Source organism: Erithacus rubecula (assembly GCF_903797595.1).
Source record: "Erithacus rubecula genome assembly, contig: scaffold_440_arrow_ctg1, whole genome shotgun sequence".
Lineage (NCBI taxonomy): Eukaryota > Metazoa > Chordata > Aves > Passeriformes > Muscicapidae > Erithacus > Erithacus rubecula.
In genome coordinates, this window is record NW_027635899.1 from 1 (window position 1) to 26582 (window position 26582).

The window sequence follows — 26582 nt, forward strand, 5'->3', positions numbered from 1 at the left end:
AGGGAAATGGCAGTAGCAGAAATTATTTTTTCAGATGACGTAACAACTAGAAATCCAGACCTGGTACCATGTACACCGGTGATGTGGAGAAAACTTGTGCGGCTTGGGCCACCTGAATATGCGTCTGCCTTAGCGATAATGAAGAGAGATGAGGTGTATGAGACAGTACTCGATATGGCAAAGAAGCTTCGTGCATATGCGGATGCAGTACATGGCCCGACTCATGCTAGAATTGCAGCTGTGGAAACACGCTTGCGAGACTTAGAAGATAAAATAGAGAAAAATCATCGGAAACTCAGGGAGGAGATTAAGGAGGACCTCCTCCAAATTTCAGCTGTACAGATTAGAGACCCTGGTACCCAACGCAGACGTTCCCCCAGTAGGGAGAGGAGCTAGTCAAAACATAACCCATAACAGTGGGGCTGTGCTTCCACCCCTGGGGCAGTCGGTTCCAGGTGTACTGCACGCCCCTCCAGGTGAAAGCAAACTGAGGCCTGCACTCTGCTGCCAAAGGAATGGAGAAGAATGCATTTGCAATGTCAGTAGTGCCATACCACCTTGCTGCCTTGGACTCCTGCACGTACTGGAGTTCCAGCATGTCCGGCACGGCAGAGCTCAGCGGTGGAGTCACTTCATTCAATGCAGGATAGTCCACAGTCAGTCACCATTCTCCATCAGATTTGCGCACAGGCCAAATAGGACTGTTGAAGGGTGAGTGGCTCTTGCTGACCACCCCTTGGCTCTCGAGATCACGGATCATTTTGTGGATGGGGATCACAGTATCTTGATCTGGCGTCCTCCGCTTTGCTTGCTGGAAACATGAATCGTTCCCTCCCCCCACCCCGGAAGCCACAGAGGCCCCTCTGGGAACTGTTCCCACCTACCCCTTTTGTCTAGAGTCTTCAGAGATTCTGGGTGTAACCCGGCAAGCTCCATTGGCATGATAATGGGAAAAATTCTTTCAATTGACACAGTAATAGAAAAACACTCAACCCCCAACATACCCCTTCATCCAAGTCGTTGGTGAACAAGTTAAACAACAATGGATGAGTATTGAACATTGAGGGATACCGCTAGAGAGAGGCCTCCAACTAGAACCTGTGCCACTGATTACAATCCCCTGGAACCTGCTGTTCAGCTAGTTCTCAATGTACATCACTGTCTGAATTGACGCTGGCCGGATGCCAGATGCCCACCAAAGCTGCTCTCTCACTCCCCTCCACAGCGGGACAGGAGAAGGAAAATATAACAAAGGGTTCATGGGTTGAGACAAGGACCAGGAGAGATCACTCACCAAATATCATCACGGGAAAAACATACTCAGATATATTAATTGAATTTATTACTTACAAAATCAGAGCAGGATAATGAGAAGTAAAATAAATCTTAAAAACACCTTCCCCTCCCTCCTTCTCAACTCTACCTCCAACCCCAATAGCATAAGGAGACAGAGATTGGGGATTCTATTCAGTTCATCACTGGTGGTTTCTCCCTTTTGATCAGGAAAAGGAGTTGTTTTTCTGCTGCACTGTGAGGGCCCTCCCGTAGGAGACAGTTCTTCACAAACTTCTCCAAGGTGAGTCCATCTCATGATTGACAGTCCTCCCCAAACTGCTGCAGCATGGGCCACTCTTCCATGGGGTGCAGTCCTTCAAGGACAGCCTGCTTCATCAGGGGCTTCTCTCTCCATGGGCCTCTCCCTTGGGATCACAGCATATGCTCATTCACCCACCTGCTTCAGTGTGGGGCTCCTCCATGGGCCACAGGTGGATCTCTGCATCCTCGTGGATATCCATGGGCTGCAGGGGCACAGCTGCTTCACTACAGTCTTCACCATGGTCTTCACCATGGACTGCAGAGGAATCCCAGCTCCAGTGCCTGGAGCACCTCCTCTCCCTCCTTCTCCACTAACCTTGGTGTCTGCATAGTTGTTCATCTCAAATATTCTTACAATGCTTTCCTCTGGCCGCAATTACAACTGCACAATAACTTTTTTTTTTTTCTTCTTAAATATGTTATCACAGAGGCATTGCCACCATTTCTAAATGGCCCAGCCTTGACCAATGGCACATCCATCTTTGGAGCTGTCAGGGATTGGCTATGCCAGACATGGAAGAAGCTTCTAGCACCTTCTCTCAGAAGCCACCTCTGTAGCTCCCCTGCTACCAAAACCAGGCCATGCAAACCCAATACACTGTCCACTTGAAGCCCACGTGATTTTTTGCCTTTTCTTTTATATACCTTTTATGTATCCTCAGTATTCTTAGCATGCATACTTGTAATTCTTTAAGTCTGATAACTTATCATAGTCCTAGTGTTGTTAGGCCAGGAGACCAAACATCCTAGAGGCCTCACAGTTGGAGGTCAGAAAGCCCTACGTTATCTTGAGAAACCAAGCCCCCCTCTAGAACATATCCTGTAAACTAAGATTTGGCCCATCCAGGGTGGAATTTCTTGGGATGTGGGGATATCATGCTATTCATCCAAGCCTCTCATTGGGGCATCTTTGTTAGAGATGCTAATTTGTAAGGTCTATAAATTGTATATGCGATCTATTGGGAGTGTGCGTGTCGGTGCATTCCACCTTGGCCAAGTGGTGCACCATAAATATCCTTATTAAATACTGAGATAAAAACCCTTTATCCCTTAACTGTGTCTGGCTCTCAGTTTTTTTAACACCAGGAAAAGACATCACACTTGTTCAACCCACACTTCCTGAGTTTGACTATGAGTATGTTGTGAGAGGCAGTGTCAAATGCTTTGCCGAAGTCAAGGCAAGCAATATCCACTGCTCTCTCCTCATTCATCCAGGTAGTTGTTTCATTGTAAAAGGCAATTAGGTTGGTCAAGCATGATTTATCTTTAGTGATTCCACTCCTTATCACTTTGTAATTCATGTGGGTAGAGATGGCCTTCAGAATGAGGCGCCCCATCACCTTTCCAGGGATTTAGGTGAGGCTGACTGGCTGGTACTTCCCTGGGTCCTCCTTTTTGAAGACTGGGCTGACATTTCACCAGCTCTCTCAGCACTTGTGAATGCATCCCTTTGGGGCCCATGAACTTGAAGATGTTAAATTTGCCTAGGTGTTCTCTAACCCAATCCTCCTTGACCAAGGGAAATTCTTCTTTCCACCATTCCTTTACCCTTGTCTCTTGGGTCAGAGATTCCTGAGGGCTAGTCTTGTCAGTGAAGATCAATGGAAAGAAGGCATTCAATAACTCTGCCTTGTCTGCATCCTCTGTTACCAGGGTCGCCCCTCTATTTAGTAATGGCCCCACATTATCCTTTGTTTTCATTTTGTTCCTGATATATTTGAGAAAGCCCTTCTTGTTGGCCTTGACATTCAGACCTATGGGGCTGCAGTATATTGCACACTCAATGATGAATAAAATAATGAATTTATATGAAAGGCATCAAGACAGAAGTTTTTACAACTGATTTAGTAGTGCTTTTAGGAAAACAGTGCCCGCATTTCCATTGCAGCCAGAGAAACCCAACCTGCTACAGTCAAATGATCTTTGATTGCTGTTCTGTAGACAAATTATTTTGTGGTCATATGGATGTATCTGGCAAGGTAGAGCAAATAGTAAATGTTATGCTGGAAGAAGTTGCATGAGGAAACAAAGTGGACTGTTATGACCTTGGGCAGATATATAGTTCTGACATCCGGCTTTGGAAATGGGAGCTCCCTGATCCTGCAGACTGATCATTTTTTGAAGGCCTCTTGAAATCATAGTGCTTACCAGTGTGATTAAATGCCTCCAGAGTTGGCACCTTTGAGGACATAGGCATATATTTTTCAGGAATTTTAAGACTGATGTAGTGGTGGCCCATGCTGCTGGAGTAATGACAGGGTTCTCATTAGGGATGTATTGGAAGTTGCATCACCATTTTATAATGTGCAGGCTGAGGAAATGATGCTGGAGGACCCAAGCAATATATCAGCATCCATCTCTGATCTATAGCTGGCCTCTCCCTTCTGAGCCCTCATTAACTGCCTTAAAATATCGATCAAAAATTATTGCTCTCTTTAGATCTCTGTGTGTGTGGTGGACTTGAAGGGACTGGGGTGTTGCCAGGGTATGTTTTCCCTAGCTAGATAAGTCTCTTGTTTTTGCTTTTTTTTTTCCCTATTTTTTCCTCTTCCAAATTAATCTTTTCAGATAATTTAGTTTCATGGCTCAGCATTTTGGAAATAAAATGAGTGTAAGGAGTTCCTTTAACTGCAGCTGTAAGGCCAGGATTTGTGCCAAAAAACCCCTGGTCCTATCTTGGTGTGGGTCATGCGGGCCATGAGAGGCCTCAGCACAGCATTTTCACAGCTTTTCCACTTCACAAATCATGGTACCTTGGGAAGATGATGTTGCACGTAAGGCTTGGGTGGACAGCACCCACCTCCATCCCCCTGGAACCACACCAGGGACCAGTCACCTCCCACTCATCTTCTTATGCCCAGATGACAGCACACCCAGACTAGTGATCAGGGGGCAGGAGAAGCCCCAAATGGCTGAGGCAAAAGGAAGCTCAGAAGCTTTGCAGTCAGCTGAAAAAAAATTAAAATAAGAACAAGCTATCAAACTCCAGTGACAGTGCTGCTGGTTTCCTTTTGAACCCTGCCATGCCTCATCCCAAGGACATGGGCACAGATGGGGTTCGTTTTCTGAAAGAGGGCATTATGGCCACTATATGCTGTGTGGTTCACATGCAGGAGGTCTCTGCGAGGAGGAGGAACAACAAGTGATTCATTGCCTGAGGGCTGTTTATGCTTTTGGCTTTTTTCTCAGGCTGGAGAAACCATGTGTCACTTGCCTGCAACATCTGCAGCTTCACTGCAGCTGCATGCTTTCATTTTCTCACTCCAAAATTCTTGGAAAACTCTTTTTCCTGAGCATGGCAGGTCCATGTGTACAACAGCTGAAGTATCCACAGGATTTTAGAATCCCTGACTATTCCTCAGATGATGAACTAGAACACCTTCATCGTTATTGTCAATAAAAAGTCACATGCCCATTTTTATATGCTAATGAAGGATATCTCAACATCAATTTGCCAATTACATGTAAGCTTAGTGGTCACTAGATAATGCACCATGGGCTTGGGAGTGTTTACCCCTTTTCAAATCCCTCTGAAGTTGCTCAGAATTGGAGACATCTAATTTCCCAGGTCAAAAATTATCTTAGGTTGACAGCCTCCCTGCCCCAAAACTTCTATTGCAAACAGCCTGAACAGGGATCTAATGTAGCACTACAAGTAGAAACTTAATTGTAACAGAGTGTTTGCATAAATACAAGACACTTAGTTGTTTTCTACTCTTTTCTTGGTTTCACATTTAAGTCTCCCATCATGCCCAAGTAATGACATTCGGAACTGTTTCATTACAGTTTGCTTAGAACAGTTTTCTGCAGTACTAGCTGTACAAAATCACTTGTACAGTTTGATCCAGAGGTTTACCAAAAAAGCTCCTAAATGTAACAGAAAAAAACTAATTACTAGAAAAAGGTCAGTTAAGGAAAGCAAAAGAAAAATATTGCTTCTGCTTTTAGAGACTTCTCAAAAAGTTACAGCTGTAGCAAACATAATTTCTTCAGCTGAAGGAGGCCCAGCAAGAAAAACAGAAACTTTCTTTTGCTCTGCAACAGTGTTATGAATTGAGTGAAAGTGTTAGGCAAGCCCTGCCATAGGTTCAGATTTTTGGCAGCAGCTTAAATTCCGGTCACCTGCATCTAAACCACACTAGCTCGCAAGTTCTAAAAATGGCAAATCTGGTCTATTATAAAATGAGCTATTGATTGGATAGACAGGAGATTAACAGACAAAAGACTTTAAACATAGTTACTTACTTACACAGGTTAAAACAAAGAACTATTAGCAAATTTACATAAAACAGTGTACAACATAAAAGTACCTATATTATAGCTAGCAGAGAAATAGTACAGATTAGAAGTCAATGTAACTTGCCACAAAATTGATGATGGAGTACACATAGAGTCCTTTCACTCAACTTCTGGAAGAGTAACCATGAAGTTCCAGGGAAAAGCCCTACATGTTTCCAGGGAATGTGCAGAAGACTTCTGCTTTGTGAATGCTTTGTGTAGCCTTTATAGTTTGTAAAGTGAAATGTCTTTCAGTCAGAAATTCAGGGCTTATTGTTACATTGTATATTGCAGATGGTCTAAAAGTTGCAGCCTGAAACTCAATGTCTTGGTTTAGTTCGATTTCCTGGCCAACACACCAATAAATGTTACAGTATAGGTTTGCCAATTTCAATATACTCATTTTCTGTTGTGAGATAGAATTTGGAGCAAAAGCAAGGCAGGCTTGAAACTTAAAAGAGTATAAAACTTTATTAACAACACAAAGAAAATAATAAATTCAGAATAAGATCTTCAGACCACTCCTTCCTTCCCCCTCTCGCACCTTCTTAACAACAACATACAGAAACATTTCAGTCAGTTCAATCAGTTCTCAACTTAAATAATCTTTCACAGTTCACTTTAGGGAGAGGAGTCTCTTCTTGTTTGGCTATAGGGATATTTTCCACAGGAAGAAAAAAAACCAGTTCTCTTGTGGCTTTATTTTCCACTAACATCCTCCCATCTTCACAGCTCTCCCAAACTGTGTTTATGGGCCATGTTAAACTCATGGGGTGCTTACTTTTAAGAATGAACTGTTCAAAATCAAAAGTTATCTTCATCTCTCTTTTCTCTGTCCATACTTCATTTCCAGGAACAGAGATCCCCTTTTTCCCTCCGGGCAAATGATCTTCCAAACACTTCAAGCTCCCCATGTCTTTTTCCACCGTTTATAGGCATTTTTAGTGTAGGATAGTCCACCCCTATAGCTTACAAAAAGACTTTTTCAGCCAACCTTCACAGAGTCTCCTCATTCTCCTTCCACCTAGATCTTGACTTCTGCTTCACTGACTTTGGTGTATCCTTTCTGGTTTTTTTTCCTCTCACTCAAGGGAGGATTGAAGGTCTGCAAGACTTATCTGAGTAATGAAAGGGTTAAAATCTCACATGGAGGATACAGGGGCTGCAGTCGACTATGCTGGAGCTCTGCCAAGATCTCAGGACACATCGGGCCACACTGAGGAGCTGGGCAAGGGCTGCCCACTGGGACTTGTCTTCACCTTGCCCAGCAAGCAAGGGTGTGGAAGGGCTCTTCCAGAATGGGGCTCAGCTGCCTCCACCCCCCAGGCCGTGTAGGCAGCTGGGCAGGCCCAGCCACTGCACAGCTGCTCCAAGCTGGTGACAGGGCAGGGCCTCACTGAGCCGAGTCCATGCCAGGGGAGGGGGCTAGGATCTTAGCAACGGGCCTCTCCTCCCCCTGGCCATCAGGGCCCTGGTTGAAAATGGGGACCAGCAGCCTCCCAAGCCCACCCCTGCCCATCCCGGGTAACATGGGAGGGGGCCCAGGCTGCTGTTATCTTGTGAAAGGCCGGAAAGGGTTTTTCCCAGGGTTTACTTGCTTTAAAATGTGGATTAATGGAAGCAAAATAACTTCTCTAATTGGTTTCTCAGGCTGTCAACAACTAAACCAGCCTCCAATTGGTCCCATAAATTCACAGAGGAAATTCTCAGGGAGAAAAACTTCTGAGTATGCCCTCCCCCAGGTGTCTTCAGTGGATAACCAGCACATTCAACCAGCCTGTAAGTAGGCAGGTACCTGGGTGAGTGATGATAGGATGGATTTGAACAAATACAGAGACTCCCAACCAATCTATTGAACCCTAAGTGCAGATGTATCACTGGCCATGGAAATGAGTGACTGGGACCATAACAAATCACATGTGTATGCCTGGGAAATTCAGATCCCCTATTTAAGGATAATGCAGAACAATAAAGAGGCTTTTGTCACATGGATCACAGAGATTCGTGCTGTGTCTGTCTCCACCAACAACCCCAGTCAACATTATAGTTTATCTCCCTTCAATCTGGTCTCAAGGCAAGATGTTTATTGTCAGCTAGGACTACCACCTACATCGTGCCAGAGATAACTCTACCAGACAGATCTCTGGCTTGGGTTATCTCATCAATTAGCAGATTCATGTGAGGGGGAAGATGTCCTGAGGTATTGCACCAGCTGATAGGCAGAACAGATAAGCCCTCCTTTGGCAGGGAATATCCTACTACAAACCATCTTCAGCAGAAATATGCCCTTACCGTAACCCCTGTGTCTTGAAGAGCTCCTGTCAGAAGATTTGAAATAATGTTGAAAACATGTCTCACCAACATTGCAAATAGCAGATTATTAAAATGTAAAGAGAAAAAAATCAAATCTTGAACCTGCCAAGTGTACTTCACACATTCAATGCTTTGCCTATGATTTTAAGCATTAAGTTTGTGGGGAAATTTAGGCAAGCAAATCTTTGCAGATTCTGGCTTCATAGCAAAGTGGACCTATGGATTTCCTCTTGTTAGCAGCTTCAGAGATAATTTTGCATTCTTCTTGTTTACAACAATGAGCTTAATTGCTGTTGTTGAACCTCAAGTTCTGTGAAGGATTATTGTTGGGGGTTGAGCGTTTTTCTATTACTGTGTCAATTTAAAGAATTTTTCCCATTATCACGCCAATGAAGTTTGCCGGGTTACACCCAGGATCTTTGATGACTCTAGACAAAAGGGGTAGGTGGGAGCTGGGCTTCCGGAGGGGTTACTCGTGTTTCCAGAGGGATTGCTCATGTTTCCGGCGAGCTCGGAGGAGGACCCCTGTCTCCAGCCATGCGGCTGAACGCAGGGGAGCCAGACGGTCTACAATCACCTGCCCTGCATCTTCCCCGTTCCAGCCTTCTACCTCTGAGGACACAGCTGACCACCAGAACCCAAACAGTGAGGGAGGAGCTGCCTGCTCCAGCCCGCTCCCACCTGAGACTGGCGTGGCCGCTGCTGCCCCCTCCCACTTCTGCTCCTGCCTGCTTCTCTGCAGCTGTTGGGTTTTGCTCCATCTGCAGCACTGGGACCGAGTGCAGAGAGACTGTGCCTGCAGCTTGAGAAAGGGCTGGAACTGAGTTATCTGTTCTGTTTTGTTGGTAATTTTAACAACTGCTGTTTCTGCTTTTATGGTTAGATAGATTAGTAAAAGAGCTGTTATTCCTACCCCCTTATCTCTGCCTCAGAGTCCTTGATTCAAACAATTATAATACTTGGGGGGAGTGGAATTAAAGTCTCTATTTTAAAGGAAAACTTCTGCCTTTATCGGCAGACACCTGTCCTTCTAACCAGGACAATTATTTTTTTAGGGAAAAGGAATTCTCACCAGGAGGCTGAGTTGCACCATTCTTCCACTGAAAGAGAATATTTGTACTCTCTACAATTACCTGAAAGGAGGTTGTAGTGAGGTGGGGATCAGCCTCTTCTCCCAGGCAACCAGCAACAGGATGAGAGGACATAGCCTCAAGCTGCACCAGGGGAGGTTTAGGTTGGACATTAGGAAGAATTTTGATTAGATATTGGAATGGGCTGTGCCGGGAGGTGGTGGAGTCACCAGCCCTGGAGGTATTTAAGGACAGACTGGATGTAGCACTTAGTGCCATGGCCTAGTTGAGATGGTGGTGTTCGGTCATAGTTTGGACTCAATGATCTCAGAGATCTTTTCCAACCTAATTGATTCTGTGATTTTACTTGTGCTTTAAACTAAAAATCAGTAAAGTGTGTTTCCTTAGCAATTTTCCATTTATAGAAATATTTAATTTTTTTTTTTTTTTCAGTGGGAAAACCAAATAAAACTTGTTTACACTGCATGGATCCAAATGCAAATTTGGCTCAAATATAAGACTCCATAAAGGTTTCTAACCCTTAAAAGAACATTGTTTAAGAAGAGTTGTCATTCACTGTACAAAATAAAGAGCTTCAACCAAGGGTTATAAATGGACTGATAAACTAATTTTTTTATTTCTGTTTATTTTCTGCTACCTTCCAGGTTTATGGCAGACCACAAAAACATTCTGCTCTGCGCTATGATCTGGGTCTCCAACAAGACTTCACCACTGACACCTTAAAATCAAAGCACCAGCAGAAAAGTAGCAATCAGCACCATCTTGACTGGTCAGCAAGCTCTGATACTGGATCCACTTCTCAAAATTGCTTTGTTAACACAGAACCCAGTAGAGAAACAGTTAGTGCCACCAAGGTCTCCGCTCTGGAGCCAGGATTTTCCTTCAGCAAATCCCAGGCAAAAAAGTCATGCATCAGCAGCACATGGGGGCAGCTGTCAGCCAGTGGTAATGAGCTTGCCATTTGCAGTGCAGTCTCATCACCCAACAGCATCAGCGGGACTACCCAGCTGAGCAGTGCCTCTGAGTGCAATGGGCTTTTGCCTCTTGGAGATCAAGAGGGAGGTGTGCAGCTGGAAGCCCCCAATCAGCCCACCAGGAGTACAAAGAAGAAGTCCTGCAAAAACAACTGGCTATGTCAAGCCATCCAAACCACAAATATCAAATGGATAAAAAGTGCTCAGAAAGCATTTGACAGCAAATCCCATGACAGCATGCAAGGTAAAAAGGAGTCTTATTCAATGGACAGTGTGTTGGATACATCACCCTCGAATCAGAATCCCATTTCTGCTAGCAGTTCTGAAAGTGACACCCGTCGCATACAAATTACTATCCCAATAAAATCTCTGACAACAGATACATCTGGCAACAAAAGGAGAAAAAGGTACTCCACAAAATCTTTCATAGAAAAAACTCTCCAGGATAAAAGCCTGCCTTCTGGACTTGCTATGAGCAGTGAAGTAGCAAACAGGACTAGCTTTCAGCCAGAGGGGAGTACAAAAGATCTTCGAGCCACAGAGACAGGAAAAGTGCTTGAAAATGAGTCCCCCTTAGTAGCTATTGACAGTGGTGTGTTCACTGACAAAGCCTCCCCCAACTGTGCCACCAGATTCAGAAAATCTGTATCTGTGACATCCACACTCATATCCACCGATCTTCCCACAGCCAGCATATTATCTGAGATCCAGCACCCCAAACATGCAGCTAAGCAGCAATGGACCTGTAGCCAACTTAAATCTATCCTTCAGGACACCTCCATGACAACATCTGAGAAACCGATGGTGAAGCCTCCTTCAGCTTACCCCATCACACCATCCAGCCCTCTTTATACCAATACAGACAGTCTTACTGTGATCACACCTGTCAAGAAAAAAAGAGGACGACCAAAGAAACAGCCTTTGCTCACTGTTGAAACCATTCATGAGGGAATCTCCACCAGTCCAGTGAGTCCAATCAATCACAAATTACCAGGAACAAAGAAAAGGAAGAGGAGAAGGAATCTGCCCAAGTTGGCCCAGATAGTTCCAGGAGAGGACAAGTCCATTAGTGAACTCAAGTTTCATAAAAGGGTCACAAAGCTTGGGGTCTTAGATAAGAAGACCATCAAGACCATTAATAAAATGAAAACCCTCAAGAGGAAAATCATTCTCAATCAGATCTTGTCCTCCTGCTCCAGCAGCATAGCTCTGAAAGCAAAAGTCCAGACCCTGTTTAGTGTTGGGCCAATCACCATTCATGCTGAACTAGGGAAGCAGATCAATGTCAGCAAGAGGGGGACTATCTACATTGGTAAAAAACGGGGCAGAAAGCCAAGGGCAGAGCTGCAGCCTCAGCAAGAAGAACCTAAGCCATCAAGCACTCAAGGCCTGTTTCCAGTCAGCCAGAAAACCCAGCAGTGCCTTCCAACTTGCAGTCACTTGTGGCATCATCACCAGCAGCTATTCATCCACTTTCAACACAGTTAGTGGGGATTAATGACAACCTCAGCTCTGCAAGCACTGAAACTAATTTTTCAGAGTTAAAAACTATGCCAAATCTTCAACCTATCAGTGCTCTTCTTACAGAAGCCCAGAAAGGAATGCACAGTAAAACTTGGAAGCTGTCTCCACCCCGACTAATGGCTAATTCACCTTCTCACCTCTGTGAAATAGGTTCTCTGAAAGATGTCACACTGTCGCCAGCGAGTGAGTCTCACAGTGAGGAAACCATACCAAGCGACAGTAAGGTAGGTACAGACAACAACAGTACCTCTGACCAAGGTGAGAAAAACTCAGAATCCCACCGGAGATACTCCTTTGATTTCTCCACCCTGGGCACTCCAGAGGCTATCCCATCTGACACCAGCATAAAGAACAGGCATGGTCTGTGGCAGAAACATCTCATTGTGGATAGCTTTCTCTTTCATGAGGGTATTAAAAAGCCAAAGCACAAGAGGAAAAGGAAAAGCCTGCAGAACATAGATAACCTCCAGGCAGACTTTGAGGAACTCATCAATAAGTTTCAAGTGTTCAGGATTTCCTGTAAAAGTTGCACATTTTATCATGAAAATTCATATCCCAGCATCTTCAGGATTAATTTTGATCACTACTACCCTGTGCCATATATCCATTATGACCCATTGCTCTATCTTCGCAAGACCTCTGATATAAAGTCTAAGAAGAAGCGTGGTAGACCTGGCAAAACCAATGACACTGTGACAAAGGTGCCTTTTTTACAAGGGTTCAGTTACCCTATTCCCAGTGGGAGTTACTATGCACCCTATGGAATGCCTTACACATTAATGTCCATGATGAATCTTGGTTACTATGGTCAGTATCCAGCCCCTCTGTACCTGTCTCACACACTTGGAGCACCTTCCCCATTTATGAGACCTACTATGCCCCCCCTCCAATTCCATGCAAGCTCTCATATGAAGATGTCTACCACTGCCAAACATAAAGCAAAACATGGAGTGCACCAACAGGCCCCTATGGGCCTTGGAGACATGCAGTCCTCTTTGGCTCCTCCAAAGGTTGGAGGAACAAGCCTTTCAAGTGGCCGACTGAAAAGGAAACGCAAACATAAGCACAAGTGTAAGGATGACCAGATATTGGGGACACATGAAGATCTGAGTGGTCTCTTTGCTAGCAAGTCCACTGGCTTCCCCAGCCATGCAATCAATGAAAGGCTAAGCAGCTCAGATGAAGACTTCTTGCTCAATGAGAAAACACAAGAAACAGAAGCACCAGCATTGTGAAACCAGACACAAAGGCTCAAAGAGTAACTTTGAAGTGGATACACTGTCTATGTTGTCACTTTGTGATGCCCAGCAGTGGACACAGAGTAAAGATAATAGTGACTCAAGCAATGATCCCGTTGACTCTTGCACAAAGAGATACTCTGGTAATACTGAGAGTAATGGGAGGTCGAAGTCCCTGGATATGTTTGGTGAAATGAATCCCTCAAGTGAGAAGCAGAACAATGATGCAAGTGAGAATAAAAGAAGAAGCTTTGAAGGGTTTGGAACTTACCGGGGAAAGGACATTCAGCCCTTCAGTACAAATAAGAAGGACAGAAGTACTTATGATTCTTCAGCTTCTTCAGGTAAACTTTGTTTTATTCTATTTTACCTTACTGCATTGAAATTTTAATGCCAAACAAAGAGGGACTTTCCATTTGCACCAAATATATTTATGAGTCAATAGCTTCTCTGGCTTTTTGTAATTGATTGCCAGTCTGCATACAGACTCTGGGGGCATCAACAAGGAAGTTGTGCATACCTTAAGCCAAAACCTTTAAAAGTCTTTGAGTTTTGCACAACATTTTTTGGAATATTTGTCCTGCGTTCACTTATCTCTCATAGCCTGTTGAGCTTCCTCAAAAAATCTTGCCATTACATTCTGCAACAGCATCAACTATAATACCTGTTGGCAAGGTAGGTATCCCTCTTACCGGTGTCTACTCTTGTGGGGTGGTAGTCTTTGCCCAGCCTTTGGGAGAACAGCCACAGTACAGAGTGAAGAATGTCTGCTCTGGCTCACAAAGCATACAAAAGCCATATGTTGATGAGAAGAACCAGATGCATCGGAAGTTGTGGAGCTGGGTCTGTGTCCCATGACTGTTCCATGACCCATCACTGTGGTGCACTTCTAATCCAGAGGGATCCATCACAGTGATGGCTGTGCTGAACATATGGAGATCCTGGGTACAATACCAGTGTAAATCTGTCCCTTCCAGTTGGCAAGTGTCATGTAAAGTAATTATCTTGAACACTGAGTGGCTATGGGAAGGGACTGGTGTAATGGAGGCAATAAACCCTTACCAACTGACTGAAGAATTTTAGGTCTTATGACTTGGATATATAAGCTGGGTAGATGAAGAAGGAAGAAACTCCTTTCGGATGCTAAAGACATCTGTTGATCTACTGCAGAGGGGCAAAAAAAGGAATCTGAATCTTGTCTGACAGACTGAATTGTACTTTACAAAAGGGACCTGCTTTTGTGATGACACAGAGGCAGGTGTTTTGCTGCAATATAAATGAATTTAACTTGTAAGCAAGCCCAGAGCTCCTGCACAATCTGGTATTTATCACAAAGCAGATTTCACTATAGGTTCTGGAAAAGGGTGAGCTTTACTGAACCAACCAGTGGTGGATGACATTGTGATGTGCTAAAAAAAGGGCTTCAAAGAAACCATAATTCATAGCCTCCAAAATGAAAAACAATCAGCTGAGAATTTGTATAACCCACCAAAGTTAGGATCAAAAGTTTGTTTTTTTTTACTTGTAACTGAGTTCCAAAGACTGCTCAGCCTTAAGCCACCTAGACATTTCCATTTCCTTCACTGAGACCAGTATCTGGACTATAACAATGAAAAACAGTATAAAATGAGAGCTTACCCAATGAAAAGATTCTCATTCGTGACAATGTATTATATCAGACCAATTGTGACACCCAGAAATGAGACACTGAAACATATTGGAAAAGAGACTGAATTCAGTCACTGGTTGCATCAGGGTTACTACATGCCTGACTAACAAAAATATTCTCCATCAAATGCTCCACTGTCTATTGCATTAAGGAAGTTGTGTCCTAGAAGACAAGGGTTAAAAGTCTTCAAACTTTTAAACAAGGCTATTTATCGGTCTTTTAGTGGAAGTTTATGATTTCAGTTTGATGACAGTTGGATTTGTAATCTTTTTGCTTTTTGAATAGATGTTTGCTAAACATTTACTTCCAATTTAATATATTTCACTTAGATGCAAAAAGTGCCAAAATTCTCAACACTGCTGAACCCAAAAGCATTTCCAAAGTAGAGACATGATCTCCACCACGTTTACTTGGAAATATAATTAGTAAAAAAAGTCTGTTTTATGTTATTTTCCTTCAGTTTATTGTATATGCTGATAAAAACATAAGATGGTGTGGTAGAACTGGCAGAAGGAACTCCGTCAGATTTGCTGTTTAAAGTTTTTAAACTTTTTAAAATACTTTTTAGGCCATGACACCGTCTAAGATCTCAGTGCAGACTTTTATCGTCTCTGCCTTTGACCTTCACTGGGATTCCCAACGTAGGTCCACACTTGAGTCTAGCCATAACCATTGACCAGTTCTTACTGAGGGGGAATTAAACTTTTTCATTATAATCTTGACCTTCTTTCTGCTAATTCACCTTACATTTCTGTGTGGTGGCTAAACAGTGATTGACTAATCAGAAAATAAAAGAAAAATGTCCCATAAGATCATATAGCTTTGTCCTGGGAAACCACTTCCACAGCTTAATTGCTCTTTTCATTTGATATTTGTCATCTTTCACAATATAAAAATTATACATAACATAGATAAGAGGAGACACCCTAAATATTTAGATGAAAGCTGAAAATAGATTTATATCACAATTTAAGTGTTATCTTTACTAAGTGAACATATTGGTATTCTCTGTAATACCATTTTCAACTTCATTGTATGTTACTGGAGATGAAATATGGAGCAAGCCTACCTACATACAGTGTAGATATCTGTGATAAAAGTGTCGAGAGACCCATTTAGTGCTCTTAGGTATTCAAGAAATGCAGTTTATTTCAATGTAGTGTTCTGGTGCAGGTGCTATTGAATTGTTGCTATTTTAAAATTGTTATTTGTATTGAAACAGCATTTAACTATTTTTGAAAAGTTCACTGTTCTCTGGTGCTATGTAGTGGTCATGCATAAGGTAGTGAAACACTAATCTTAAAAAATTAAGATTTTAGTTACCTTGCTGAAAATAATTAAAAGTTAGAAGGGAGTAGTTATCTGAAACTTAAATAATTGCTTGTCTGTCATTTCATGTTTGCACAGCTACACTTACAATGGGAAAAGATGAAACTAGTGAGCAGACCCAAAGGAACATAGACAATGCAACCAGAAACCCATTCTTTGAAAAATTGGACTATCCCCAGAAATCATTTGTATTGTCATTGATAGAAAAGGTCAAGAGTTTAGGGTGAGGAAGATTCGCCTCACTTTCTCCTTTTAAGACTCCTCCCCATGAAAACAACCCCAGACTTAATTTAAGAAGTCAATCACGCATGCTTAATAGCTATTCAAGGTAATTACCATAGGAAGTAGGAAATGGGAAGGGCTGTTATTATGAATATGTATTTGTTTGAATCTTTTGCCAATATATAGACTTTGTGATCACCTGTGATTTGGCAGTGTGTATTAGAGGATTACCTCACGCTGCTGCCCAGTGCTGAATAAACATACACTTTCTAACTTTAAATTGTTAGAGAGCCTTTTGTCCGTCACAGTTAAGTATCGGTATTAGACCAACATTCATATTTTGGTACATCAGTAAAAAAAAGTCCTGTCTTATAACCTTAAAGCCTATGTATGATTTTAGAATCTAGAAATATCAGGATATCAAGGGAAGAGTTCTCCATCTTACTTTCTGGAGAAGTTGGTTGCAGTCTGTTACAACTGGAGTGAGAGTTTAGACAAGTCCTGCCCTTGACTCATATTTCTGACAGTAGCTCTGTTTTGGTCACTCCCACCACAATTCCCTGTTGACCCTCTGCCCTGGCCCTTCCCTTGTGGCACCCCTGTGACCCCTGATAATTGGTTTCTGATGTTTTCCCCACCCTGCTCATCCCATGTACTTAAACCTGGACCCTCACAAGAGCCTTCACTTTTGTTCCCCGAACGCTGGATGATGGTGACCGGTGGCTGAAATAAACATCTCTGTAAAACCCTCACAAAGGCCTTTCCTGCTTCTTTACTCGCTATCACCCCAAGCAACATCTAAATGCAACAAGTAGCCTTGAAGAGTTCCAGAAAGTTTGATAGACTGCTGAAAAACACCTAAAAATGGCTCATCCAGTGCACCTGTTATAAACATTGGTCTAAACTAAAAAATATTTAGAAAAACAGCTAAATATGTAGAAAAACAGCTAAATATACTTTGGCTGGTGCACTTTATACAGATTATGGCCTGGACTGTTCAGATATATTGCTGCACTGAGATGCATGGAGTATTATTCACCCTCCCTTTTCCCAGCTCTGCTTCTGCTGTTGTTTCCTCAGACACCCCAGACTCCTACAGAGCTTCAAGCAGTGGCAAGAGTGTCTGTAGGGGGTTGTTCACTATTCCTGTGTCCTGCAGTGAGGAACAAGTGCTGTACAGTTGCGGGATGAGTGTTTGTACAATCTGCCCCATAAAAATTACTATTGTAGCTTTACAAAGTACCATTATTTTTGAATGCAATTACATTCATCAAAACATCTGCTTGGACCCTTGAAAACTTTTAGGGGTGCAAACCAAAACTAGTAAAAAGAGCTTCAAAACCATTACCTGTCTCCCTTAGAATAAAGGTCCTTCTTATTTTCCACTAAGTCTTATGCCAGACCTGGGGAGAGGAGGCCAAGCTAGCATGACTGTTCACAGAATCACAGTCACAGGATTTTTAGGGTTGGAAGGGACCACTGGAGATCATCTGCCAAGGCAGGGTGTACTAGTTTGAAAGCAAACTAGTGAGAGAGTCCAAGTCAGAAGTAAAACTTAATAGGAAAATTGAAATAAATGCAATAGTACAAATAGTACAAAAGCACTGACAGAGAATACAGCCTGACACCCTGTCAATCAGAGTGTTGGTAGCAGTTGATTAAATGGTGGCTGCAGTCCTCTTGGAGTGATAGATGTGGTTCTGTTAAAGCAGTGATCCTGTAGAAGGGTGTGGTCTTCCTCTGAAGGTCCAGTGGTGGTGTAGAAGGGGCTAGTCTTCCTCTGGGAATCCAGTGGAAAAAGGCATGCTTTGGTGTTCCAAATCTCAGATTTTTATCTAGGTAGAAAATGCTTGGCTCCTCCCCCTGGGTGGAGTATCTCACAATGGAACAATGTAATTTTATCAGTCATGCAGTGAGCCTCAATGGCCCATTAACAGAAGATATCTCCCGTGAGGGAGGATGGGTCATGGAAGAGATAAAGAACACTGCCACACCTGGTTTTAACAGATGGTAATAGAATACATACTTTTGGTTACATGTTATGTTGTAACCTATGTGCCTTGATTTGAAAGACAGGTGTCTGCTAGGGAAGGCAGGAGTCTCCCTTGGAATGGAGAATGTAAGCTTCTTTTTTCTGATTTATTATAATTTTGCAATTAAGGGGCTCTCAGGCAAAGATATGAGGATAGGAATAACAGTTCTTTACTAGTATGTATAACAAGGCAAATAAACAACAACTGTGGCATTGACAACAAATAGAACCAGGGACCCTGTGACAGCCTTTTCAGCCAAGATGGGAAAGGATGGAGGAGAGGCTTTATTTCACAAAGCCCTGGGGCACTCGATCCCAGTGCCCTTGCAGGACTCTGAGGAGCACCAAGCTGAAACGGCAAGAATATGCAAAAATCCCTGGCTGGTGTACGAGATGTATCAGAATCTCCACGGCAGTAACTGGAACTGCGGGATGTCCTGGCAGAGCAAGGCGGTATGGGGTTACAGCTTAGAGAAACTTAGACCAGTGCTTGAGAAGCAGCGAGGGCGAGACAGCAGCGGCCAAGCTTTGAGCAGGGCAGGGAGAGGCGAGTTTAGGATCTTGTGCACACGAGCAGATGGTGATACATCCCTCTTTTAGTGAGATAGGTAATAATAAGGTCTCAGTTCAGTGCCTGCTCTCACGGGCAGAGGCCTATTCCACAGAAGAAGAAGAAGAAGCAGCTCTGGGCTGGGTCTTGGCGAATTCTTTTCCTTAAGCAAGAGCAGCTCCAAGTGTCTTCCTCCGAAGTCGCAGAGCAAGAGCGCTAGCAGCTGCCCCAGTCTTTTTTTACCTGCCCAAAATCTTGTGGTATATCTGTCTCTGGGACAGAAACTGCCCAGATGAGAGAAAATGCAATTAGATGCTCTCTTTCTCCCTGAGTTTGGCTACTTCTTTGTTTTCTTAAGTACCCATAAGTGCCCAGTAGTCAGTGTTTCTTAGCAACAAATGGGGAAAATTCTATAGGTAAGAAGGAACAAAAGAAAGGAGACAACCTCTAAAACTAAGACACAGTGTCGCCTAGGGCAGGTAACACAGGAACTCGTTCAGGTGGGTTTTGAATGTCACCAGAGAGGGAGACTGCACCACCACCCTTGGCAGCCTGTTCTAGTGCTCTGCCACCCTCAATGTAAAGAAGTTCTTCCTCATGTTGAGGTGAAACTTTCTGTGTTTTAGTTTATGGTCGTTGCTCTTCATTCTGTCACTGAGCACCACTGAAAAGGGTCTGTCACCATCCTTTGGGCACCTGCCTTAGAGATATTTATATGCATTGATGAGATTTCTCTTCTCTTCTCTTCTCTTCTCTTCTCTTCTCTTCTCTTCTCTTCTCTTCTCTTCTCTTCTCTTCTCTTCTCTTCTCTTCTCTTCTCTTCTCTTCTCTTCTCTTCTCTTCTCTTCTCTTCTCTTCTCTCTTCTCCTCTTCCCCAGCTCCCACAGTCTCTCCTCATAAGAGAAATGCTCCAGGGCCCTTATAAATTTTGTGGCCTCTGCTGGACTGTCTCGTGTAGCTCCTTGTTGTTCTTGAACTGTGGAGAACAGAATTGAACGCAGTGCTCCAGATATGGCCTCACTTGGGCCAAGTAGAGGGAGACGAACACCTCCCTTGTCCTGCTGGCCACACTCTTCTCAATGCTCCCCAAGATACCATTGGCCCTCCTGACCAAAAGGGCACACTGCCAGCTCATATTCAACTTGTCATCCACCAAGACTCCCAGGTGCTTCTCAGCAGAGCTCTTCTCTAATAGGTCAGTCCCCAACCTGTTACTGCTACTTAGGGTTATTCCTCCCCAGGTGCAGGACCCTACACTTGCCCTTGTTGAAAATCATTAGGTTTCTCTACACCCAAGACTCCAGACTATCAAGGTCCTGCTGAATGGCGGCACAGCCTTCAGGTGTATCAGCCATTCCCTCCAGTTTCATATCATCACAAACTTTCTAAGTGTGCATTCTATCCCTTTGTCCAGATCAATGATAAGTTCAATAAGGCTGGAGTCAGTATTGATCCCTAGGGAATGCCACTGACTACAGGCTTTCAACTAGATTCTACTCCCTTGATCATGGTCCTCTGAGCTCTGCCCTTCAGCCAGTTCTTGATCCACCTCACTGTCCATTCATCTAAGCCATATTTCCTGAGCTTACCTACTAGGATGTTATTGGGAGAGTGTCAAAAGCGTTGCTGAAGTCTGTTGCTCTATTCTGCCTACAGCATTTCTCAGAGGAACGGGCTGTTGAGGGATGGCAAAAATTATGGGGAAAGTGAGTCAAAGCTTTCCTTGAAAGTGTTTTGACTAAGTCATTGACGTACATTGGGTTTTGTTTTTGTTGCTGTTGTTTTAATGCTGCTGCTTGCTTTACTCTGTTGCTTCCAATGTTTGCACTGACCAAGGAGAGAAGAAACAGCTGCTTCCAGGGTCAGACAATGGATGCTGCCTCATTTTATTTACTGATGGAGATATAGCCAAAGAGCTTTAGGCAGTGAAGAAAGCCATATAGGGGAATGAAAGATGAACTTGAGAGGTTTAGTTTTTATTGTTTGAAACTAGGAATTGGGTGCAAGTAGGAACCCAAGAGACAAGAGCCACTGATAGTGAGACTTTTCTTATTAAGAAAATTTTAAAGAAACTCCTTCCCTTGTGGTAGTGCTAAAGTGACTGACAGTAACTATTTGTAAATAAAAACTTCCAGGACCCTCTATACTTAAATGACTTTTTAAAACCATTTACCCCACAGATGCCACTTGATGCCATGAGTCAGAAACTGATGTCCAGAAGGTTTGTACCCAAGAAAATACCCAGTTTCTGAGCTATGCCTGCTAGATTTTTAGACCTGGGACAACTCTGCCTTAAAAATACTCCCCATTCACCACAAAGAACCCAGATCCAGCAAAAAGCAGTGCAAAGTGTTTCAGCCACTTTCAGCTGCTGTTATGAGATCCAGGGACTATGTATAAATTCAGATGAATAATCTTATTTCTAAGTTGTTTCTAGGGAGTGTGTTAACTGCCAGACTATTCATTTTTATGCACTAATAGTTTCCATACTAGCTGACTGACAAGCATCACTAATGTGTCACATCAATTTTCTTATTAGATAGAAAAATAGTGAATGTTAGGAATGAGCTTAGAAAGCTCCTCATCTCCCAGACTGAGTCTTGGTGCCAAGTGTCTGGCTAGTATCGTGTCCAGTATTCTGCAAATACCATCTGCACGAGTTTGTCAGTTGCATAACTCATCAAGTTAACGTAAGCAAATATTTTGATTTGCGTAGCAGCACTGATTAGAGCTGTTTTTCCAGAGGGAGGCTTTACAACGTGAGCGAGACAGCCATGACGTGTCTTTTCTGGGAAAGCAAAGGGATACTGTAAGCAGGAGTACATCATTTTCAGGAATGACTCTGGAGAGATTTCCCTCTCTCCCTACCCCCTCCCCTCCCCCCAGGATTCCTCTGATTCCATATGTCATCAATTATGCATCTCTGATGAAATGATCATTGTTGTGATGAGTAGAAAATGAGCTTTGGAGTCACTCACCCACCCCATTATTTCTCCGAGGCTGACCTGGAGAAACACAGTGTGCTGGAGATGGAGGAGATCAGAAGAATGAATGAGACCCCAAATCCTGATTGACAGCACAACTTGCTGCTGCTCTGCACAGCCTCTGACAAATTCAGTAACATCTCTTCTCATGAAAGAATGGTCCAAGGTTCTTCTCCTCCACCGCACAAAGCTTGATGTGATATTGTACAGGAAGGCAGTGCAGGCCATAGACTGGAGCGAGGTTACTCAAGTGCCATTTGCTCTCTGGAACATCATGCCAGTGACTAGGAGGAAAAAATTAGATGTTAGAGCTGAAAAGAGAGTTACAGTTTACTTCCTTCCCTCTCAGGACAAGTATATTTTATATATGCTATCAACCATTTTAGCAGATGCTAGACCCACTTTTCCTCTCCTGTGCACCAGTTTAGAGTAGTTGATTTAAACTGATTATTTTAAAGCAGCACGACAGCTTGTTTTTCATGTCAAAACTCTCCTAAGTTATTTTTTTCAAATGCATATAAAGTTATTGACAGAAACAGGGCATATCAGTAAACTTATAGACAGGTACTAGGAACATCCTTGTTTGCTGTTTATGTTAACCTTGGGCTAAAGATTAACTCTTGCTCAATATCTGAAACTTTCCAAAGAAAAGAAATGGCAACCTGTAAATAACTAAACTGCACAAGCAAAAATTACACTGAAATATGTGATGGGTCAAACTTTAGTTGATTTAAGTCAGGCATTTATAATAATCCTTCTTTACCCCACTTAAATATCACACAGGTAAGTCATGGAAGCTCACTCACTGGCAGAAAAAGCTTGCATTCAGGACCTGAAGAAGCTACCAAGTCCAACAAAAAACAGAGACAATAGGCAATGTCTTAGCAGCTTAAGATATATGAGTCAGATCAGGCAAGCCATAGTTTCAGATGCCAGCAGATCTATAGAGTACTTGGGCATTTACTACAGGCAGAACAACTACTTTGAGTTAAATCCTAAAATCTTAGCTCTTTTGGCATTTTAAAAACTATTAAAAATCACTGGATTGAGGGAGCTCAGGATTTCTAAACAATTAACCACTGTAATTAAGCAGAAGCCCTTTTATTGTTTACATTATGCTCTACTTATACATTCTAAAGCTAATCAATTAATGTACACGCAATCACCCATTACTTGATTGGTGCCTCTATCTTGTCCACGAGCTTTGCACGCACCCTTCAGGAAATATGATTGGTTAAAGTCCAGTGCTTCACGGCCCTTCTTTATCTTAGTTCTTGCAATATTGGTATTTTGTTTTTCAGACTCTTATTTCCCAATTTAGCACAATTTATGTTTTAGTAGCCTTGAAGAATTCCAGAGTGTTTGATAAGAATAACTAAAAATGGTTCAGCTGGAGCACCGGCTGGAACACACTGTGGCCTAAACTGTTCAAATACATTTCTACAATTCCCCTTTCTTCTTCTTCTCGCACCAGCCAAACCCTTTTTACTGTATTTTCCACCAAGCAGGTCACCAACTTTATTATGCATAGAATAATACAAAGCAGTATAATAATGAATAACAGTAATAACAAAGCTCCCTTCATGTGAGGCTAAGAGCGAGGTGCTCTAGGCACCAACTTTGTCGGATTATCTTAAGTGAGCAAAGCAGCTAATAGTTGCTAAAAGGTTATTTATTGCAGTAGCACATCAGTCTCAAAAGGCAAGCAAAAAAGCAAATGGCAAAACGTGTGGAAGATGTTAGTTCCCCCGAGCAGGGCCCCTGGAATTTGGTGCACTAAAGACAAAGAAACCCCTCAGAGCATGCCCCCCTCCTCCTTATCAAAACTTCTGTTATCTCTTAGGATTCCTATTGGTTTTTTAAGTTGTTAAGTGATTGTTTTTTTCTTACTTAGAATTTTAAGGTAATTGGATAGTTTGCAATTTGTAGTTCTCATTGGTTAGGAATTCAATCCTCTGAAAAGCTGTCAAAACCCCTTGTTGTATTAAGTAATTGGATTTTTGTATGCAGACCCCTTCGAAGACATAAACAATCTTTGGAACTTCTGCAGCAAGATCTCGAAGTCTTTCTGCTGGCTTGGCAACTGTATTGCTACAAGATCTTTTCAGAGCTATCCGGACTTGTAGCTGGAAGGGCAAGAAAACCCCCCTCTAGCCTTTTTTAGAGTTATTTTGGCACCGGAACACTGCGTGACCCTGCCCCACCAGCTGCAAACGGCACTGGTAACTTTGTTCCGTCTTCGGGAACGTCGACACCTTAAGCAGCGAACCTCTGTTCTAAAGAGGTCCGCGGCCACTGAGGACCATCAAACAATCTCAGAAATCCGGAGCTGAGACTGGATGAAAGCCAGCGGCAACCAGCAGCCCAACCCTTCCGCTGAGACTTGTTGAGCAAATCCCAGCCCTTCCTGTACGAGCGTTTCCTTTAGGGTCATCAGCCGTTTTTGTTTTTGTTTTTTTTTTCCCCTCTTTTTCTGCTGTTTTGCCATACCTCCCATGGGAAATTCGCTCACAAAATCATCTCTTAATTCCAGGGAGAAAGACTTCTATTCCCAAATACTAACCCTCTTATCTTCTAAAAATGTTAAATTTTCTACTAAAACTCTGTCAAAAACTAACCTTAAAAAATTCGTAACATGGCTTTTTCTAAAATTCCCCGATACCAATCTTCAATCCATCACTATAACAGCCTTCTGGAATCAGGTCTGGACCCACATCTACTCACTACAAATTCAGGGCAATTTTAAAGTCACCTCTTTCATCCCTTTATTTCAAGAAATAATTCGTGCCCGAAGGGCTCAGACTCCATCCTCCCCCAAACGGCAAAAATTCCTTCCCCCAGCCCTATTAACACGTTAACTCGGCTCCCTCCCCGCCACAGGCACACACTGACCGGCCTTTTTTCTTGCTCTCCATCTCCCCATCCCTCGCTCCTCCCCTCACCGTCATCACACCAGCCGTCCCCACCGCTTACAGCCCAGCCGTCGCCAGGAGCGGGTCTACGACCCTCCGCCCCGTGCAGCGGCAGCCCAGACCCCTGCTACATTACCAATGCGCCGCACTCCCCCACACGCAACCCGGGTGCTGCCCGTCACCCCTTCCCACACAGCCCACACAGCCCACACAGCCACCGCTGCTGCATCTTGCCCAGCTGAGCAGTCCTCCCCGGAATCCAGCCTCATCGCCTACTCGGCACCCCCACACCGCCCACGCCGCAAGCGCTTTGCTCCTAACCACCGCTGCCGTCTGTCTCCCCCTTGCAACCGCTGCCCATTCACACTCAGCTGCCTTCAGTGGGGCTCACACCCACCTCACCGGGATCCCACTCAGCCGATCCTGCCTCCGCCGTTTTCCCCTCGGGTCTCAGCCGCTGCAACAGCCGTGCGCCGCGTTCTCTTGGTCCGCTCCGGAGCACAGCCCGCCACCTCCCGCCCCGTGCTCCGCTCCCCTGAGCCTGCCATATGCACCCCTCCCCCCAGCGCAGCCACTACAAGTACCATGCTCACTCCCACCTCCGCCATCTCCCCGCAAAATTCCCAGCCCTCGCTAGTAACCATGTTTTCCACCGATCCCCGCTGCGGCCCCCATGCCCCTAGCACCGACATAAATGCCCCAATGGCCAGTATCGCCACGCAACTGGGCCGCACGTCATCGCCCGCGACAGTTGCCCCTATTTCGCCGCCCGTGAAGAATACAGGCCCAGCGCACTACGTGCTACCGCCGTCCAACCCTGCCACACATCCCCCGTCCCGACATGCTGCTTTTCCCTCCCCCGTCCTGAGCCCCCAGGGCCGTATCCAGTGACCAGCTCTCCTCCCCCTCCCCCTAATTCAGTGCCACACGCACCCCACACACAAAACGACCTCCCCCTCCCTGCTCCCATGGCAACCCCTTGCAATCCTTCACTCCCTACAGTTGTCGGGGAAACGACATTCCTCCCGCATTCCAGTAATCACCACCCCACGCAAACTAACCATAGCCCGCCGTTTCTCCCCGTCCCTTCTGCCAATGCCTCAATTCCTACCATGCCACCGCCACCCTGTGGCCAAACCGTTTCATGCACCCTTCCAAGCCAACTTCAGTCCTCTGCAGCCCCTCCAAACCCCGCTTCCATGTCCCAGCCCTGCCTCCTCCAGCCTGCCTCCGCGGCTTCCACCAAAACACTCCCTTGTCCTTCTAAAAGGCACCGTAGCTGACACAGACATTCTAACACCTCTGATGACACAAAAGCAGATTCCTATGATTCAGATAACGACCATGATCAGCAGGCAAACGTCAAGCTATTAGCCACACAAAATGGAAATTGGCAAATAGCTCAAAAAATTTCTGCCTTTCCTGTAACATATAAAACAGCCAGTAGAGGAGGTGCCACAAATACAGCTCAATAGGAAGCATTTTATGCAAAACAATTGACAGAATTATCCAAGATTGGGGAAAAAATGGGAGAAATACCCAAATTTTTAAAAATTTTTAAAGGCAATTTTTTCTGCATATGTTTTAGTACCACATGATGTAAAAAATCTGGCACAATGTCTTTTAACCCCTGATGAATACATGTTATTTGAACGGCATTGCAGGAAGCAATTAAAAACATTATCTGACAATTATGCAAAAGATGCAAATCGCCCAAATTTGACAGTAGAACAATTAGCTGGAGAAGGCGATTTATCAAAGCCTTCAGAACAAGCTAAGGCTTTTCCAAAAGATACATTACAAGACGTAGAAAATGCAGCAAAGACATCCCTGCTTCTCACACCTGATGACTTCACGCCCACCCTGCATT

The 26582-nt window shown here is 43.9% G+C and overlaps 1 pseudogene across 1 annotated transcript in view; it reads left to right on the top strand.

Annotated features, from left to right (window-relative positions):
* Positions 1 to 10245: 10245 nt before the first annotated feature.
* Positions 10246 to 26582, top strand: part of LOC306816203 (SET-binding protein pseudogene) — a 76353-nt pseudogene continuing 60016 nt past the window's right edge. The window contains exon 1 of the transcript in view: positions 10246 to 13358. The product of the transcript in view is annotated as an SET-binding protein pseudogene (transcript). The remainder of the gene's footprint in view (positions 13359 to 26582) is intronic.